The 22,006-nt window shown below is 31.8% G+C and overlaps 1 protein-coding gene across 2 annotated transcripts in view; it reads left to right on the top strand.

Moving 5' to 3' along the window:
* The window catches only part of LOC145263780 (excitatory amino acid transporter 1-like), a 605,619-nt gene that overhangs the window by 438,710 nt on the left and 144,903 nt on the right, over nucleotides 1-22,006 (top strand). The gene's annotated exons all lie outside the window — the stretch shown is intronic.

The following is a 22,006-nucleotide window of genomic DNA, read 5'->3' as shown; positions in this document are numbered from 1 at the left end:
GGATAATTGAAATTTGGGAAAATCTTTCGAATCGTTTTCGGACAGAAATTTGGTGGTCAAGGGGACAAAGATCACCGATTTGATCTTTTGAAACTTTACCAAACTCCTCAGCTAATTTTGTGTCTAAACACTCGACATTTTAGATGTAGGTTACCTGGAAACGGGCCAAACTTTTTAATATATATATATATATATATATATATATATATATATATATATATATATATATATATATTGAGAGAGAGAGAGAGATTGATAGTTAGATAGATAGATATATGCATATGCACATAAAGTTATGAACAGTAAATAGGTTTCGAGAAAAGCCGGGATGAACTGTTAATGTGTGTGTGTGTATATATATATATATATATATATATATATATATATATATATATATATATATATAACTATTTATGGCTTTTTTTATGCAAGTATGCTTAATTTAATAATGTTTATTTCCTTTAATGTATTATCCTGAAAAATGTGTTGCATATTCTGAAAATCTTTTCCCTCTGATGACTAAATTGCATTCTTGGAAACTCCATGGAATATGTTTTTCTTTAATTTGCACTCCGTGTAATATAATTAAAAATTTGCATCCGTGTCTTACAGATTTATAAAGTTTTTTTTTTTTAATGAAGTACATTTTCAATAACAATTTGTTTCATTTTACATTATCATTAACGGACGATCTCTTAAGCGAAAGAGAGAAACAGAATAAACGGGCGACGTCGTAAGCGAGAGATTAGTAGCCCTAGCACTGCAAACTCTCTTTTCATCACACAAATAATATTGCATACGAGCGACTTTCCTTCTATGATTTATGAAGATGTCGACGACAAAAAATTTTTTAAAAAAATTTGTGGACTTTCATTAACTATGGAATCCGCTTAATGGTTGTGGCGAAGTTGATTAGAGTACTTGGAAAAATGAATTGGAAAAAATAATGAGATGTCCCTTAAGGTTGAAGATTCAATCCTTAGTGTAGGGATCCAAAAATGCAATTGCGAATTACGTATGGCGTCTCTCAAGTTATGACTGACAGAACAAGAGCATGCTCGACGCGTGAGGTAAATAAATGGTTCCGCCCGAAATTTCGTCAAAATTCCCGAGTTTCGACAGAAACTTTCCCGAATTCGACAAGATAAACCTGAAGAAGTCGGGGGTTACCTTGACCGAAACGTTGTGAAAATCACGCTCAACATGAGAACAGTAGTCCGATTAATCCAAATTATAGGATACCTTATAGAAGAAAACAGCATTTGTCTAATACTTGTGTTTCACAGTGGATAGATCGAAATACATAGATAAACACATACTGAACTAAGAGCCCCCTGAAAAAAAAAATACAGGCAAATCGTGGGGTATATAGATAGTTTTGCATATATAGATAGATACAGACATAGATATCTTGATTACTTAGAAAAATAGACATGATAAAAACATGGAACAAAATGGCAGCAAAAATAAAAAGCACTAAAAAAACGGATCTAGGAAAAGAAACGGGTTACATGTATACATTTAAATTTTCTTCCTTTCAGCCTAAGTGCGGTTTTATTTCATTAACAACATCTAAAATTACATTAACCTGGGCACACGATACCTTTAATCAATCACCACGGGAAACATTAGCGAAGCGATAAATGAAACCAAGTCTAAATCTGCGCTGCGTGCAAGCTATCGGCTAACCGATTTGGTGACACCGTAATGCAATCACTCGACAATCTGGTAAATTCTTTTGTCGATGTTTCGGTTTTAATGCGTCAATCAATCTCATGAAGCAATCCTTCACGCTAGAAAATGAAACTTATTTCAAAATTATAATAATACTTTTTGTTTGATTGTTTGTTAAGCACCATTCCTAATAGTCATTTATGTTGGCATTCGTTTCCCCGATATCTTTCTATTAAGAGTTACATCTTGAAATATTATCGGCTACTTACAGAAGGGATCAGGTGAACTTTGTCAACTTCTCTAAACGTAAATATGGCTATTAGTGGTGGAACAATTCCAATATTTTTCTCGATTCCGATGCAATTAACGATTCCGTAATTAATTTCCGATTCCGATACAATTACCGATCCCGATTCTTTATAAATCTCTGAATAGTGTTGTTATACTGTACGAACGCTCGGTAGATGTGGAGATATTTATCTAAACCAAAAGAAAATACACTTGTGGGGAATTAACTATCGATTTTAGTTTTGCTAGTAGTTAAAAATCAATAAATATTTATTATTATATAATCATTGTAAGAAAAGGAAGATTTTGTTTTAAACACATTCAAATAAAAAATATATTTAAAAGAATCGTTTTTGGCATTGGAAAACATGTACAATTTTGTCCGATTCCGATAGCGACACCCCCAAATGTTCCGATTTTTCCGATTTCCATTCCGATTCACCGTCCCAACACTAGTACCTTGTAAAGGAACTGGATTCGAACTTGGCACACCTAGGTTATCAGTCCGAGTCATTAACCACTGAGAGACCGCTAGATCCATGCTGCTGCTGATTCTGACGATGAAATATTGGCGTAATATAAATGTGATGGTCAGCTAAAATTGATAAATTCCTCCATATTGCAAAAATAGAAACAATATAACCTGCATATTATTTGGATTTCCCAGACTATTGTTCTCAAGCAGCCGTGGCGCAGTGGATAAAGTATTTGGTGTACTTTAAATGTAATTTAATTTGTTAAACAATTATGGATGTTGCAGGTTCAATCCGCAGTGTAAGTGACACTCGCAATACGCTATGTGAATCACTTAGGATTTCAATCCACTCACGGCTGACGGAACGAGAGCAAGCTTCACATGAATTACATTTAGGGTTCCGTTCTCAATTCCGTACAGATTCCCGAGTTCAAAAGAAAAAAAAATCAGAAATACACTTGAAGAAGATCGGAGGTTACATCGACCGAATCTTTGTGAAACTTTGTGAAAATGGTATTCAAGATAAGAACAGATTAATTAAAATGATGCGATTAATCAATCGTAATTTTTAAAATTCTGCATATATTTAGCGTATTATCCTGGATTTCCCCAGTGGCCAAACGCATTATCACAGGACTGCCTTCTTACTAGTTGCAGCGTGTTCGTTTTTAAATCTAATGCGAACAAATTCCTGTCATGAATCACGTTGCGAGCCTGTCTCTGCTCTATCCGTATTTTCATAACGAGGGCTCGATTCGACTGAGCTCCAATCTATGGACCGCCCTCGCCAATCTTTCGCACAAAAAAACTTGTCTAGCCAAAATCACTATCAATAAATTCCCCACTAAACCTAAAAACGGATTCCATCTAAAAAGCTTGCCTTAAAACTGTCCATCTGTTGGACTCTGTTCCGCTAGTCTGTTTTCCGGCTGACTAAAACAGTGTCGTCTTACGTAAACAACTTCTTATTGCACAAACGATTACTACGTTACTGCTCCGATGACTACAATACATGCATTAACCCTTATCGTCGAGTGGCGTCTAGGCCTTGCTATGTGGTAACCCATTTGTAACAAAAATAAAAATAGGTAATGTATCGCAGTTTATATGATTCACCAACGACATTACTCTCATGGCGATCTTCATCTTTCAGCGGGAACAAAAAATTCCCTATTATTGGTTATCATATCCGATGCTGATGCTAACCTCTTAGTTCTACAAGAACAAACGGTATGCGTCTGCGTCTCAATATTTCTAGATCAAATCCCCCGCTTCTCCCCGCTACACCTTCGTTTTCTCTATCATGGAATCTCTTTTTTTTTTCTTTCTCTCTCTCTCTTTCAATCTCTCTCTCACACACACGCACACACAGGCTAAATTTCTCTTTCTCGCTCTAATTCTATATTCCTTCATCACTTTCTGTCTCTCATATATAATTACCCATCGTTTCAAATGATGACGCGGCTATCACGGGCATGCAACGCATAGGTGTTCAGCTTTGTTCTTTGAACTCCAGACAGCACAGGCGCCAGATCTACATCCATATACGATAATATGTTCCCATTCTAACATTTAAGGACCTCACGAGTATGCGCATATTTATGGCTTGTGGTTTCGAGATGATGGAATGGATGTCATCTATTAAAAAGAAATAATGCATCTTTGATGTTATGTTCTGCATCCAGATTTATGACATCAACGGTAATGATGATTGAATTGTGTCCTTTGTGTGAATATGAAGTTAATCGTCCACTCACAAATAAGCTCGCATGTATACCCGCACACAGTGAGAGAAATCTACACTCACACACACACACACACACACACACACACACATATATAAACACACACACACACACACATATATATATATATAGTAAGTTATGAAAATATATATGGCAATTAAGCTAGACAGAATATTCCGCGTTTCATTCTCGTGAGAACTCGTCAAGCTTATGCAAAGAGTTGTGGTAACCTCACGTTTTTATATATGCATATGCTATTGAATTTTTAGTTAGCCAATCAGCTTCCAAGTTTCCATCGCCCCTATCCTAATCAGCCAATGGGCGAGCATTTACAGGACAAAGGTGCAGTTCACCTTAGGTTCATCCCGTCATTTGTGTATGTTTTTCATGGGAAGAGCACATATCTAAGTAAGCTGACCTATGTTCAACTTAGATGTAGTTATATATATATATATATATAATAAATTCCACAGTCAAACAACGTCGCAGCCCACAATGTGCGCATACTCGTGAGGTCCTTAAATATTTGGCTGTTGAATTTATTATTATATACAATTTCTCACATTCTGAATATATATATATATATATATATATATATATATATACTAATTTTATGTGAGTAAATTAAGTATATATATATATATATATATATATATATATATATATATATATATATATATATATATATATATACTTAATTTACTCACATAAAATTAGTATACGAAAGTATAAATTTATGCGTAAAACTTTAAGTATTTACTTCAAAAGTGCTCAATACGTAGGTAGAACGCCATATATATTTTATAACTTACTATATATATATATATATATATATACATATATATATATATATATATATATATATATATATATATATATATAAACACTTGAATGTAATTAAACAAACATATATCCTTTTTTTAAATAATAATAAATTATAATTCCAAACGCTATTTATGTTGCAATACTTTCAATAGTATGTTATTTCCCCTTAGTATTTTTCCCTCACACTAATTTCTATCAAACCTTTATTTTTTTGTTAGTAAATATCCGTAAATAAAAATATACTAAAACAGCTTTATTTTCTGACGTATTTGTTTTATATCAATTATAATTTCTTTTATTAAAAAAAAAAAAAATTGAATGTATTTTTAATTCATGATTATGCTTGGTTTTTTGGTCAAGATCAAAGTGTAGTATCTGTTCCTCAGATGCTGCACTTCTTTTTCTTGTTCTCTTTCGGTGGAGGAGAAATCCTTCACGACTGAGACAATTTTTATTTTTATACCTTTTCTCCACGTTAAAAAACGACCCTGGTGTCTAACTCTGTCCCGTGGGGAGGCACAGTAAATAGGTACAATCATTTTCCTGCTTGTAACTTGTGAAACATGCACTTGTTCCATAAACCATATAAAACGATTTTTCCGTAAAGCATATAAAATTGTTTCCCCCCTCCCAATTAAAAAAAAAGCCTTTCATTAGTATATGTTGACCCTTACTAATCTAGCATCATACAGCGGCAGACTTGGACGTAATTTAGAAAAAAGGGTAGGTAGATGGAATAATACTACGTAACAATACATTGCCGAAAGAAATTATCGTATTTTTAGCAAAATGCGCAGCTGTTTATTGAATGTGCCTTTATTATATTAGCAGATTGTGCTCACTAAAAAAAATAACTTAGCATTAAAAATTTTTAAAGTAGTGTTTTTCGAAAAATAATGAAAATATATAATCTTTGCGCTAATCTGAAACATAATAATTATTATTAATATATTCAGCGAATTTCACACTTCAAATAACAAAAGCTGAACAATTAAACATGTTTAAAATTTGGAGTTTATACATTAAAATCTGATAGTGCACCACTGCTTTTTGTTTGTTTGTTTTATCTGCAATCCTCACCCTCCCCTCAGTAAATATATTTTGTTCAGTTTCGTCTGATTATTTTAAGCATATTTGTTCCCACCAATAAAGAAAGGAGAGTTTGTAGGAAAAAATATATATAAATAAATATGAATAACGAAAAAAGACATGTAAACCATTATAAACTTCATTCTTCACATAATAATCAGTGAAAATTTCATATTGATGAGATAATTACTTGATTTTTGATAGATTTTTAAGGAGAGACTCCGTCAAAATATATTAACTCCTTCCTTTCCTTTCGACCGGGCCTATTTTTATGATAATAAGGTAATTAGCCCATATTTTATGTTTATTTATTTACGACCAAACTATATAGATCTTCAAAGGAAACTATTTTCCGTCATCTCCAAGGTAACGAACGATATTAATAGTATTATCGTTAAAAAAATTGATACAAAATCGACATCAGTTTAAAATCGATAAAAATAACACGTAGTTATCAAGGGCCCCACGATATAACGATTAAAGAATTCGATCATAGTCCATATGGTCTGAGATTAGAATCCTAAAATAGTTAAGTAAGCCAGACGAGCGGTAGAACCGCGAAACACGTATTGTTTTATAAGTAAAATAATAAATCAATATATATATATATATATATATATATATATATATATAGAGAGAGAGAGAGAGAGAGAGAGAAATAGATGGATTGATAAAAAATATGTATCCATATATGTGCATATATACAGTATATATACATATACATATATATGCATATATATACATATATATATATATATATATATATATATATATATATATATGAATAAAAAGGAATGCGAAAAGTATAAACGCTTATAACTTTTCTTTATTCGTTTTTAATTGGTAACGTGCAGTAATACAAAATAATAATATTATGAAAAAAATTAAATTAATTAAAAAACGTTTTTTATAAGTACATAATTTTCGACCGATCCTTCAGTCTTCATCGGTGTAGTGAAAGTATGAGGATGCACGGGGAAAATATATATATATATGATGATTGCAACGTCTTGTCAGACAAGTGCAACTCCCTTAGATACTTAAAGTCCATGAGCCCAAAAATGACTTCCATCGCCACAGGACCAGTTTAATAGACAAATGCCTGAGGGAGTATCTATACACAAATGGTGTTAAAGCGTCTTATCTTTGTACGACAGCTATGTCTCTCGCTCGATTCAAAATGTTGAGATCCAGCAACAAGCAAGAGCAAGATAGCCAGCAACAAGTTAAACTGCAGACCAGCTTAATTCGGGTTCTGGTCTCCCGCTTTATGATTTTTTTTAAATCAGAGATTTGCTTCTCCTAGAAAATGTTGCCTTCGCCAGGGCTTACCGGAGTCCTCTCTACCCTAACACACACACGCATACACACAAACACACACGGTGCTAGTAGGCCGTTGACTCCGAAAAAGGGGGCATTCGTCCTTTGGAAGGTCTTGTTTTTAATCCTTCAAGGAGACTTGCCAACCTCATCACCAAACAAGTCTGGTGGGGGAATCAGTTTAGTCGCTGGTGATCTGATAATAAAGCAGTTAGTAATGGGTTACATGGCACCAGTAGCATCTGACATGACCTGATACATGCATATATATATATATATATATATATATATATATATATATATACATATATGTATATATACATATATGTATATATATACATATATGTATATATATACATATATGTATATATATACATATATGTATATATATGTGTATATACATATATGTATATATATGTATATATATACATATATGTATATATATGTATGTATATATATACATACATATATATGCACATGTATACATATATATATACAAATATATACATGTATACACATATATATACATATACATATATATACATATACATATATATATACATATATATACATATATATACATATACGTATATATATACATATATGCATATACATATAGACATGTATATATATCTATATGTATATATTTATATATATATATATATATATATATATATATATATATATATATATATATATATATATATATGCAATCTGTAGTAAGTAGTCTTTTTCTAGTCTATGTGTGACAAGAGTACGTTTTGACCAAATTGTGCATTACACTTGCTATGGCCGTTTCATCAAGTTGCAGATGTCATTGGTTATACTTTTATCAAAGGCGTAATTTTGTACTACTTATGGCTGTGTGTGTTCTTAAAGATTTGTTCACTATTATATATTTTTAAATAAAACTTTGTTATGATTAATTGCCTTCCTATGTTCATTGTACAGTTTTCGCTTCACTTTCAAAAGTGTGAATATGAGTACAATTTTAGAAAACGTCGGATCTTGTTTTAATATAGGCACACATGGTAGCGTGCTCCCACCGGAAATAACCGGCAAATATGTCTTTAAATAAAAGTGTATGAACAATGTGTCGTGAAATGTGTCCAATGTTTTTCGTTCTCCGGTCCATTCTTTTTTTTAGTTATTTACGAGAGTCATTCCAAAAGTAATATCTCATTTTTTTGTTTGTTTGAGACGCACCTCTATTACCACGAATAATGAACTATTCCATGATGTCACTTCCGTCCATGACGTCACTTCCCGTTTCACGAGAGAGTCGGACACAGACACGCGAAGCAGGTGGTCGTTCACACCTATTCCTGTCATAATCAAAGAGATTGTTCACTTACCTCTTTTATGTTTTTTGTTAATACATATTTATTAATTTATTACCGTGCCACACTCGTCATTTCTTCAACCACTAACACCGCAGCATTTTTTTTTTATTCTAAATTTAAAACATTAAAGAGCTACGAAAACGGGAGTAGTACTCTTAAAACGAGACACATTTTAATGTTTTCAGATTTTCTCTCTATCCACACAGTAACTGACATCTTCAATGCTCTTTTGCCAACGTCTTTTGGTGACACGGTTTTAAATGTCCGGAGCTCGCTGGGTAACATATATGTCGACACTCTGGAATCGACGAGCCCATCTCCGAATGGTGCTGACATCTGCTGCATCGGTTTCGAAAATGTTAAACAGGTACGGGTGAATTTTAGAGGTTCAATTTTTTTTTCTGCAATTGAGATTTAAATGACGTGTCTTGTTCTGACACATGCCCCTGATATGGCTTGTTTTTTGAAAGGCTCATCCCATAATTTTCTGCAACAGAGAGATTAAATTTTCAGCTCATCAATGTATAAGTTAGGTCATCAATACATTGCAATGGTTAATCCACTATTGTCTATTCGAGTAGAAATAAAAAAAATAGGAAGCATTACTTTGGAAACGTCTGCATAATTAAAGATATACTTCAAGTATTTTTCTATTTCATGTATTTTTCAAGTCAAATAACTTTAGAACACTGACAAGTTCAAGTAAGAAAAAAGCATTTCATCCAAGGCATGAAAATTGTTAAACATAATGTTTTTACTATACGCTTTAAAAATAAAGGTACAAGATTCAATTTGAAATTTATTTATTTCAAAGTGCACTTTTATAAATTTTACAAAGTAACGTATGAAAATTTAATTTAAATTGAATCAAAAAATTACCTTGGATTTATTTGATGTAATGTACATTTTGGTGCAATATAAAATCATTATCTTTCATCTAGCAATTAATTATATAGATATAAAATTTTCAATGATTTTTTTAAGTGACTTATTGGGAACGCCTGGCGCTGTATGTATTATACCGGGCGTAGACATTACCATGTTGTATCAGATAGAATTGGTATTTAATCCACTGGAAGAGATGCACTCTCAGTCTTCGTTCAGACATGCTTCTAGGAGAAGAATTCCTGTGATGTAAAAATCTGAAGTCAACTGTGTTGTCTGTCTTATAGTCACCATTGCAACGACTGAGATTAGCAGTATTACCAAAAAGTGTGGCTAGTTCTGCACAGAGCCTTCACGACTAGAAACAAATCAAATATATCTTCCGATAGATGATACAATATCGGCAATTATTTTAGAGGATTGGAAATTGCATTGTAATGTTATATTAAATTGTGCACTCATGACCGGAAACGTTAATTTCTCTGTTGAATATATTGAGGGAAAGAGGCATAAAGAGAGAAAATCCTGTCACGGGCGTATCTCATAATACACTGAGAATAGTAATGACTATGTAGAAAAATAAATTCTAAAACGCAAAAAGCCTGCTGGTTTTAATGTTACCACTCCTGTTCTTGTGACTCTTACACTTTCTGAGTTAGAAAGAATACAAGGGTTCATTTTCGAAAGAGACCAGGTATTACGAGACCCTCTGAATGGCCATGCAAAGCCATCGATAATTGAGGTAAGACGTGCATTAAGTATGTTTGTTTGTTTGTATTTGTTTAACGGCATATCAACCCTTTTCAGGTTATTTAATGCCGAATCCAGTGATTTTGAAGAATATTTTTTTAATAGAGTATATTTGTTTTTTTTTTTTTAAGTCAGTTTATATTTCCCCCATAGTTGGGGCCCTACCAGGTACTACCACTCCGCGTCAGAGTGGACCTGCGAGCAATGGCAATTAAAGGGTGGCTTCACACTAACCAAAGCCCGCAACCTGGGGCCTCACAGTCGGATAGAGTTTAAGGTAATATCCAGGGCCGTATGAAGTAAGTGGAAAAATACTTTCTGGAGTTGAAACAGTCGTTCGTTTTAATAGTACAACTTCCGTCAACGTAGCTCTTCAGCATTTATATTGTAATATTAAGAGACACATTTGCAAAGTCTATTTTATTTATTTTATGTGTTTTTTGTTTTTGTCTGTTCAGTACATCGCTGCATTGTGTTGCTTTCTATATATGTTTCGTGTGCGTGTGTGTGTGTGTGTGTGTGTGTGCGTGTGAGAGAGAGAGAGAGGGAGAGAGAGAGAGAGACAAAGAGAGATTTGATATTGAAATTCGTGCACGATCCTCGGGTTTAGGCTACGCACATAAGCGATTTTCTATAAAGGAAATATAACAAATAATTCCGCACTATTCTTGAATTCCGTCATTTATTTTACAGTTATTTTTTCGCTCCAAATAATTTTTAAATGACATTTATTTCTGTTCTTAGTAATATGATCTTCTTTTTTTCCAGATTTCCATCAATACGTGAAAATATATATTAATTCATATAAAAAAATGTAAGCAGTGAAAAAATGTGTACTTCTTTTCGTTCGAAACATCCTTTCTATATTTTGAATCGTGTTGAAAAAGTCAACTACTTTAATTCACAGTCACGTTTTGCGCGAACATCTTGTACATTATTTCTGGTGAAAAATATATGTATTTTAATAGTGGTTTCAACATGAGGTCATCTTATATTTATATAGAAGCTCTATAACATTTTACATTTCAAGAGCCATTATTTCATCCTTTCATTCACGCTCTCGATTATATATATATATATATACATATATATATATATATATATATATATACATATATATATATACATACACACACACACATACATACATATATATATATATATATATATATATATATATATATATATATATATATATATATATTAAAGCACGTCTGATTTAACACGACGGAGTTATTCTTTTTCCCGATCTTTCTGGATATCTTTTCCATTTGCCGAGCTTTTTTTAAATTAATTTCGGCAGGCAAGTTATATAAAATGGCGCTCAAAATTTTTGTTCGGCCATATTCTTCTCAAGCGCTTTCTATCGGTGCATACGATTATCATCGGGGATTATGATATCCAGAAAGATCGGACAAAAGTATATATCCGTCGTGTTCAATCAGACGTGCTTGAATAATGACTTGCTGCCAAAACACACACACACATACACACACACACACACATATATATATATATATATATATATATATATATATATATATATATATATATATAAACATTCTTTTAAAGGGTACAAAATTTTATTATGGCTAAATATAAACAAATAACCTGATTTTAAAAATGATGGAAATAAAGGCTAGCTAACCAGGTTTCGTTCCTCGCTCAACAGAGTTAAATCGAGGATAATTACGATTATTTTTTTTTTTCACGAATATGGCGGCAGAGAAGAAAAATAAGAAAAGAAAACGAAAAATAAGCGGGGAAAAAATTACATAGAAATAACATGCAGTCTTAATTGATTTTCTTTTTGCTTGCAAAGAGAAGGTCGCAAAGACTTAATAAAAATAGTCCCAAGAAATTTTAGATGACGTTATGTAACTTAAAAAGTTTTTTTTTTTTTTCATCTATTATAGAGAGGTGAAGCTATTTTTAATGTCGGATTTTTTCGATTTTCGATACTTATCGGATGGATTTCTGTACAAAACATATCTAAGAACACCACCAGGCATATAAATTAGTTTTGTGTGAAAAGTGAAAAAAGGCTCATCAGTTTCAGTATCTATGAGGAAATAACTCGCACTCACACACAAACTGATTTTTATATAATAGTAGATAGAATAGTGAGATAATAATTTCTCTTTCTATTCTTGGCTTTTCCTTGTTATTTGCTTTATAGCTAAGTTATCGTTTTCTCTCCTATTTATCTTTCAATCACCTATTAACCCTCTTAAGATTTTTGTTCGCTTTCTCGTATTATTTCCCCAATCTCCTCCCAGCCCTCTATCATTCTATAATGTGAAGTTTTCTTTCATTCTCCCTCTCTCTCTCCCCCCCTCTCTCTCTCTCTCTCTCTGTTTATATTTCACTCTTTTTCTTCTGTGGTTACTAATGGCTTGGCTCAATACTTGAGTAGATTGTTGTGTTTATCCATATGCGGGAAAATTAGTTCAACATTAAATTCCAATCGTTCAGAAATAATCCACATTGAGAAATAAACAAGTACCAGAAACTGAAGTGCATCAGTCCTGCTGAGAGGATTTTAATGCTTCTTAGAAGTACTCTTGCTTATACTCTCTCTATCTATCTATCTCTTTCTCTCTTGCTATTTCTTTATCTGTCCCTTCTCTCTCTATTAATCTATCTCTATCTATCTTTTTATACCTATCAATCGTTTTATTGCCTTTTCTTCCATGTTAATGTGTAAGAGAGCACGCACGGGCGCATGCAAATGCAAAAATAAAAGAAAAGGAGATAGAGAATGTTAGATGAGACGAGCACGTGAGAGACGTCACAGCCGTAAGGAGAAGTTACACGTGGCGGGAGAATGACGAAATAAATATCATTGTTGGACGAGAAAGCAAGTTCGAGTTGTTCTTTTTTCTTCATCTCTCTCTCTCTCTCTCTCTCTCTCTCTCTCTCTCTGTCTTTCTATCTTTTTTGAACATAGGCATCACCACTTATCAAGGCCCAGGGGTCACTCGAGGATAAAGGTTAAAGTATGTACAGTAGTAAATTGGGCAATATAGTAATTGTCCGTAATGGAAATTCTGTAAATGTGTAAACTTAAGGGGAACAGCTTATCAAGAACTTGTTTACATTGGACTTAGAGGCAACCATATTGTAGTGAGCTGGAAAGCAGGAAAACGGAAGGCAGTTCTAAAAAATAAGCTTTTTTGGCAACATTACTCCATCCTTGACGAACGTACATAGATAGAGAATTGCATCAGCAGTGAGATATTTACAGAATTGATATAAGGATCCCACTATTTTTCCAGCGGTTTAGGCAACAGATTTGATGTATGTGTACCATTTCAGATCAGGAGTAAAGGTCAAGCCCAGAAGCTTGCGAAAACATGAGGTCTCCCCAAGATGAAAGTCATTCATTTCAATTGATCCCATGTGGGGATCACAGCGTTGATCATATCAAGATAGAATCTTGGTTTTAGATGCATTAAAAGTAACCAGACACTCCTTTCCCCATTGTATCACGTGTTCAAGATGAGAGCAGAGAGAATCGGAGAGAACTTGGTTGTTTACGGTTTTAGATATGCTACTATAGATGGTAGTGTCATCAGCATAAATGTTTACGAATGATGTAAGGATGTGATTTGGAAGATCATTAATGTAAATCAGGAAGAGAGTTGGGCCCAGAATGGAACCCTGAGGGACTCCAGCATTAATACTGTGAGCTTCTGATGTCTGCCCATCAACTACTACTCTTAGGACCTATCAGAAAGAAATGATTTGATAACTGAGAAGACATTTCCTGCTAAACCAAAGCTGGAGATCTTGTGAAGTAAACCTTTATGCCATACCTTCTCAAAGGCTTTTGATATGTCAAAAGCAATTGCCCTAGAAAGTTGACTCCTTCGAGTGATTCGCTAATCCTAGGAGATATAACTGTAGATCTGCTGTAGATCTAGCAAAACGGAAACCATATTGTGTCACTAAGAATGTTATTTTTTGCTGAGATGGTTGATTACTTCTCTATTCAACACAGATCCCAGCAACTTACTCATAACTCACAGGAGACGTATTGGCCTGTACTGAGAGGGAGATGACCGATCACCTGAATTCTTAAACACATGGCAAACTGATGAGATTTTCCAGGGTGATGGGAAGCAATTCTCTTTTAGGCAACGTTTAAACCGTTTTGTAAGTATGGGCGCTAGTTCTGGTTGAAGTTTTTTGAGTACTATAATTGGAATACCGTCAGGGCCGGTTGCTTTACTGGAATCAAGATTTTAGATTAGCTTGGCAACATACCGTACAGATGCTTTCTTTCTTCCTCTCCCTCTCTCTTTCTTTCTCTCTCTCTCTATCTCTCTCTATATATATATATATACATATATATGATTATATGTGGCTTTATGTGTGTGCATGTATGTATGTATATGTATGTATCCAAATATATACATATGTACATATACAAGTGATATATATGCACATGCAAATGAATGCATTTATATAGTGAATTAATGACAAAAGACTATATTCCAAAGTTCATGATGTTGACCATCTTATAATTTATTCCTTTAATTCATTTGACACAATTCTTGACACTATTTGTTTCGTAGCGCAAAAGCAATCTCTTACTTATTATATCAATTAGCTAATCTATTTTCCCCAGTACTCGCCATATCATTACAGATGCATCTAAGTGTATCGCACAATTGTCTTCTTTTCGTACCATCTCAAATTATTTCTACTTTACTGTGCTCTTCTCGCTTCTCTTCATCTATTATCTCATGAAACTTCAATCATCTTGCTTGGGCGTTGAAACTGTCCATCCGGACTTTGAAAAATTTCTGTGCAGGCGTAAGTTAATAAAATTAAACCCATCACAGCTTTTTTTGTTTAATCGACAATTTTTTTCGCTTTTAAAATATGAAAATAAACTAAAAAAACCCTGTAAATTCCCTTTTCTTTTTTTTACATCGTTATTAAACGAATGTTCTTTGTATATTTCATAGAAAATTGGATTCGTTTTCAAATATATTTACGATTTTAATTTATATATATATACATCTATATATATACATATATATACACACACACACACACACACACACACACATATATATATATATATATATATATATATATATATATATATATATATATATATTATGTAACTGGACCAGAAAAAAATCGTACAATAAGTAACTGTTACCAAAGGCAAAAAAGTGACATGTCATAGTTTAGTTGAGAAAAAAAAAACATTAACAAATTAAAATCATTAAACCGATAAATCCTATTTCTCATTTTAACTGTAACCAAACAAAATAGCAGTAACTTTTCTTCCGTATTTTCTTTAACGTTTTGCGATTTAAATTAATTTTAATGCATTAGATCTCGTAATCGTCAATTTAAAGCCGTTCAAATTACTTGCAAATGTTTATTAATACTTTGAATATTATGCAAACAACAGACGTTTTAAATTGCTAAAAACGGACAGAAGTTATAACCAACGAAGTTCCTTATGCCATCGTCTATGAAACCTAAATATCAATCCCAAACTTTGCTTCAATTGTTCTATAGTTATACTTGAAATACCTTGCCTCTTGTAGTTTTCAATTTAATTTTCGCATAAATGTATCTTAAATTTGTATATTTTTATTGTAATATTTTAAATTCAAACTTTTATCCCCTTTTGTCTTTAAGTTATAATCTCTTTTTTTAAAAGTTATTAGAATAAGATATATATATATATATAATGGTATATATATAATGGTATATATATATAATGGTGTATATATATAATGGTATATATATAATGGTATATATATAATGGCATATATATATAATAGTATATATATATAATGGTATATATATGTATATATATATAATGGTATATATAATGGTATAGAAAAAATAAAAAGGAACATACCGTATTATGTGTTCATCAACGTTTCGTCTTTATTTCGAGACTTCCTCTGGATGAATATAGATGTTCTTTTGTTTTTGTTTTTATTCGCGTTGCCCCCCCCCCAAAAAAAATCCAGGGGAAGTCTCGAAATAAAGACGAAACGTTGATGAACACATAATACGGTTTGTTCCTTTTTATTTTCTCTATTTTGTCGGAATACCATTTCCATTATTTTCATTATATAATGGTATATATATATATATATATATATATATATATATATATAATGGTATATATATATATAATGGTATATATATATATATATAAAATGGTATATATATATATATATATAATGGTATATATATATAATGGTATATATATAATGGTATATATATATATAATGGTATATATATATAAAATGGTATATATATAATGGTATATATATAATGGTATATATATATATACATATATATAATTGTATATATATATATATATATATATATATATATATATAATTCAAATGACCTTGTACCGATGTATTTAACCCAATTTCCGGTTTAGGACATCCAATTTCGCATGCGCGCACGACCTGCGCACTGAAAATATTAACGTTATTATTTCGAAATTATTATTTAACATGGGAAGAGTGAGCTTTACAATAACTTAGACGTAATACAGAAATGAGCGATGTAAAAAAACAGCAGACAGTATTTACAATTGTTTATTTGGATAATTTAAACGCGAATAAAAACAAAAGCAAGAGAACAATTGGGACGCTGAAATATTAACGTTATTATTTCGAAATTATTATTTAACATGGGAAGAGTGGGGCTTAAAATAAACAAAAAAACAAAAAACAAAAGAACAATTGGGCCGCAGAAATATTAACGTTATTATTTCGAAATTATTATTTAACATAGGAAGAGTGGGGTTTAAAATAACTTGAATGTAATACAGAAAGGAACGATGTAAAAAAAAGAAGTAAATATATCAAAATTTGAATTTAACTATAATAAGTATTATGGTATATGTTCAGTGCACATTTACCTATAAGTATCGCCAACCACTTATAATTCAGTAATTGTAATTTCTGTTCTTTTTTTTTCATAAATAATCAATTATAATAAAGAGAACGACTCATAGAAATGTTTCTGTTATGTCAAAAAAAAATTTTCTTTACATCACAAGTGTCACGATCATACATGAATTCCAGAGCTAATATAACATACTGATCCAACGAGTCACGGGTAGTCTAGTATATATATATAAAAAGTATTAAATTAGATAGATAATACTAGTCAACAGAAAATTATTGTCAAAAAATCACGAAAATACGACGAATTAATCTTTACTATGGCAGTATGCTCTTGAATTTTCAAATTGTTTCGGACGGAATATAAAACTTAGTAGCTTATTGTTAATGACCAAATGTTACCGTTACCTCCCCCCTCCCAAAAAATTATATGAACGCAAATAAGGATCTTAGATATATGGACAATTAACGAACACATTAATAAAGGAAGTATAAATTACGAGTTCAATTCACAAATGGTCACCCATATGGAATTGGGCAGGGTCAAAATTGTGTACCTTTCGCGATTGAAAGAGAACCAGTGTGCCAACGCGATTATCTAATATATAAAAGGTTCTATGTTTGTGTGCCTGTCTGCCCGTCTCCATATTTTAAAACTTTATCTCTTCGAAAACTATAAGACGAAAAGCGACAGTAGCGGCCTCAAATGATTGGATTTTTACGGACCGGTCTGTTGTTGGTCTTTAGCTTGTTAAAATATTTTTTAAGCGGTAAAAATAGGTAAAAATTGAAAAAAAACCGTTAAATGTTTTGTATATTTATCTTAAATTATTTCTAATTTTTAATAAATTAATATACGCGTCTCGCTGTTAAAGTAGTTACATCACCTGCTTTGAATGTTACATTTTCGGTTTCGATTCTAGATAGCCCCCAAATCCTTTTTTTATTTCTTTTGAAATCACGACTCAATAGTAATATATATTACATCTGTACAAATCAAAATATGAATTATAAGCGTATTTTACGATTGGGCAACGCCGGGCGCCAACCCCATCTAGTAAAATAACGTAATAACATATAAATATTACATAAATCTCATTGTTATATGAGCAACATTTCTAGTGATAGCTAGCTGGTGGTCCGACGTTGCCTGATCGGAAAGTATACATTATTATTATAGTTTAATCCATACAGAAATTGAGAGATGTGCATGCAAGAATCGTTTTTTCTAAAGAGTTCAGTTATTGTAAATAAAAGAAAAATACTCGAGCTGAGATCGAAACCAAAACATAAAGACAGTGTGCCAAGTCCGATAACCATTATGCCAGCTTGCCAGGAGTTTTAATATAGAGATTAAGATGACCATGGATGATAGCAGTGCAGCTTGATATGTGCGTATGAACCAGTTGCTATGTAAAGTAAAAATAATGCAATAAAACAACAAAAAAGCACTAATTAATAAAACAAAAGCAATACATTTTTAAAAATTCATAGTTATAATTAAAACATAATAGGATAAAACAAAATAATTCATGGATTAAAAAAGAAACAATAATTTAAAAAATCAATTAAACGTTAAACGATAACCGATTAAAAAATAAATTGAAAAGAAAAAAAATTAGGTTGCAAAGATAATTGATAAAAATGATCAAAAAATACATTTTAAAAATTGAAAAGAAAAAAAGGGAATAAATGTAATGCATTTTCTGTGGTTTCCCGCGCATGCGCATTTGCGTCACTTTGCGCAGGGCGGTTTTATTTCAGTAAAGCTCAAATAGAGGATTATATGTTTTTAATTTATTGGAAGCGTGTGAGAATCTTAATTTATGCTTTACGCCAACTCCCTTGTAGTTGATTACATATGCATTGTCCGAGATAAATACATGAATAGATAGATACATACATACGTATATACATACACACATACATACATACGTATATACATACACACATACATACATACATACGTACGTACGTACACACATTCATACATACATACATACATACATACACCCATACATTTTCTTTCTTGTATGGTGGCATGTTCATGCCGTATATGAAATCATGGTTATTCTTCTCCCTAGGTTACAGTCCATTGTTGATCCGATTTCTCAGAAGACATCACATGATTTTGAACTTGGCAGAATACATGGGGTTGGTTGCCATTACCTTCCCCAGAGAAGGGGTATCTGACTCACCTGTTTGCACATACCCGTAGTTCTTCGATCATCCGCATAACTGCAGTCGAATAATGTAGCTCCTTATACCATAGAACCGTTGATCTGCTAGAGATTAATTCTCCTCCATGGCCATCCCACGTTCTGTTGCTGACGTCATCAGATTTACCTTCTCCTAAATGTATGCCTTAACTAAGACTAGGAATGCATCCCTCCCAGTGATTTAATGCGCCTCCGGATACCAACCTGGACATTTTCTATGACGGCGCGGTGCCTACAGCGGCTCGCCTTCCCAAATGGTCACTCATCTCGTATTAGCCAGGCTTATCGTTGCTTAACTTGGGTGATCTGGCGAGAACCGGTGTGTCACCGTGATTGTGCCGTATACCATACATACATGCGTATATTTTTAGAGAGGAGGGTCATTATTAGCAAAACTTACAGGCCACTCGTGGATAAAGTGCTCATGAATGACAGTTTGCCAGTGAAGTATGTTGGTGGCGAGCAGTAATGACGGAACTTGTGTCTGAAGTACTTAAGAATGCGGCGCAGCAAGTGTTTGATTACATAAGATTTAAAAACGATCATGGCACAATCAGCTTGAAAGCAGCTCTAGTTTATTGTGTTCCACATCCTAATAGTTTCAGAATAGGGAGTAATGTTCACAGAAAAGTATTTTATAGTATTGTGTGTATATATATATATATATATATATATATATATATATATATATATATATATATAATTCAAGTTTAAGATGTTCAAAAGTCGGGATGAATGAAGACAACGAGGTTGTTAGATAGTGCTCAATTAAAAGAGCAAATTATTTTTTATGAATTATTTGAGGATAAACAGTTACATATGGTCGCTAGAAATAGCCATCTGTTTCAGTCAATGAGATTCCCACAGGCAACCTGGAATCCCTCGACTTCACAAAGACATGCCTTTTTCTTTGTGGCATCGAGGGGTTCCAGGTCGCCTGTGAAAGTCTAATTGACTGAAACAGATGGTTATTTGTAGCGATCATATTTAACTGTTTATCCTCAAATAATTAATATATATATATATATATATATATTTATATATATATATATATATATATATATATATATATATATATGTTTGATCTGGCAGAACGGTGGTTCATTATATATATATATATATATATATATATATATATATATATATATATATATATATAATTAACATGTAAAATAGTAAATTTTTACAAAGCAAGAATTATCAAAGTAAAAAAAACCTCAATACTATTAAGAGGAGCAAAAAATAATATTAAATGAAAGATAAGGATTAAAAGGTATATAGAACTTTATTATATCATCAGAAGAATATGTAAAAAAAGTATGGGGAAAGTTAATAATACCTTATAGAACATGGCATTACAAAGCTGAATTTTTCTCATCAGAATAGTAGAAGAGCCAGAATTATACAAATTCCAAATATAGAAATAAACTGGCTTAATTATATTTAGATAAAAATAATTGGAATGGAGGAATATGATAATATGGTAAAGAATATTTAAAATTAATACAAGATATAAGGGTTAATGTACGTACATATTTACTGCCCCACCGATTTACCCTAATAAAATGCCCCTTTTTTAGTTACTGTTTATCATTTTATCCTATTCATTCATTCTCATTTCATATTTAACTGTTATTACACCAGTTTTCAATATTTGCATTTTGTATAATACTAGCAAGTTTCCTCTTCTAATGAGAAGCATTACGCTTCGAAACATCACGAAACTGTTTTTTTTTATTCCCCATTAACTGTTCCTTATTGTTTTGATTATATAACAAAGATATATATTACTTTACTTCCTCATCTTCCATTTTATATTATAAATATATATCTATCTCTATCATCTCTCTCTCTCTCTCTCTCTCTCTCTCTCTCTATATATATATATATATATATATATATATATATATATATATATATATACACACAACCCACATCCACACACACATATATATGTTGAATGAAGGACAAATAAAACTATATTAAAAAATTCATGATGTTGACTATCATATAATTTATCAATTTAATTCAGTTGGTATTTACAATTCTTGACAGTACCTGTTTCGTAGCGCGAATTCAACCACTTAATTATTATTCAATCAGTGAATATATTATGCGTTATTATTAAATTCAAAATGGCGCAAACGAAACATATTAAAGGTATTTGCAGCTTCTCTTCCAATTTTCGGATTTTAATCATGTCAAATCACACTTTATTACCTTTGGACGGATTGATTGTTGCTATTTCTTAAGATAGGTTATGGCCATTATAGATTAACTTATCGATATTATAATTTAGTGATCGATACCGTCAAGAATTGTAAATGTCAACTGATTCAAAGGAATAAATTATATGATGGTCAACATCATGAACTTTGGAACATAGATTCTTGTCTTTTATTCAATATATTTATCTGTAATTAAATTGCGCTTTTTAAATAATGATTAGTAAGAAAATATATTTCTACATATATATATATATATATAT

The sequence above is a fragment of the Euprymna scolopes genome, chromosome 39, assembly GCF_053919585.1.
Source record: "Euprymna scolopes isolate OS-2025 chromosome 39, ASM5391958v1, whole genome shotgun sequence".
NCBI lineage: Eukaryota > Metazoa > Mollusca > Cephalopoda > Sepiida > Sepiolidae > Euprymna > Euprymna scolopes.
The sequence above is the reverse complement of the archived record's forward strand: the minus strand, read 5'-3'. Positions and strand labels throughout refer to the sequence as shown.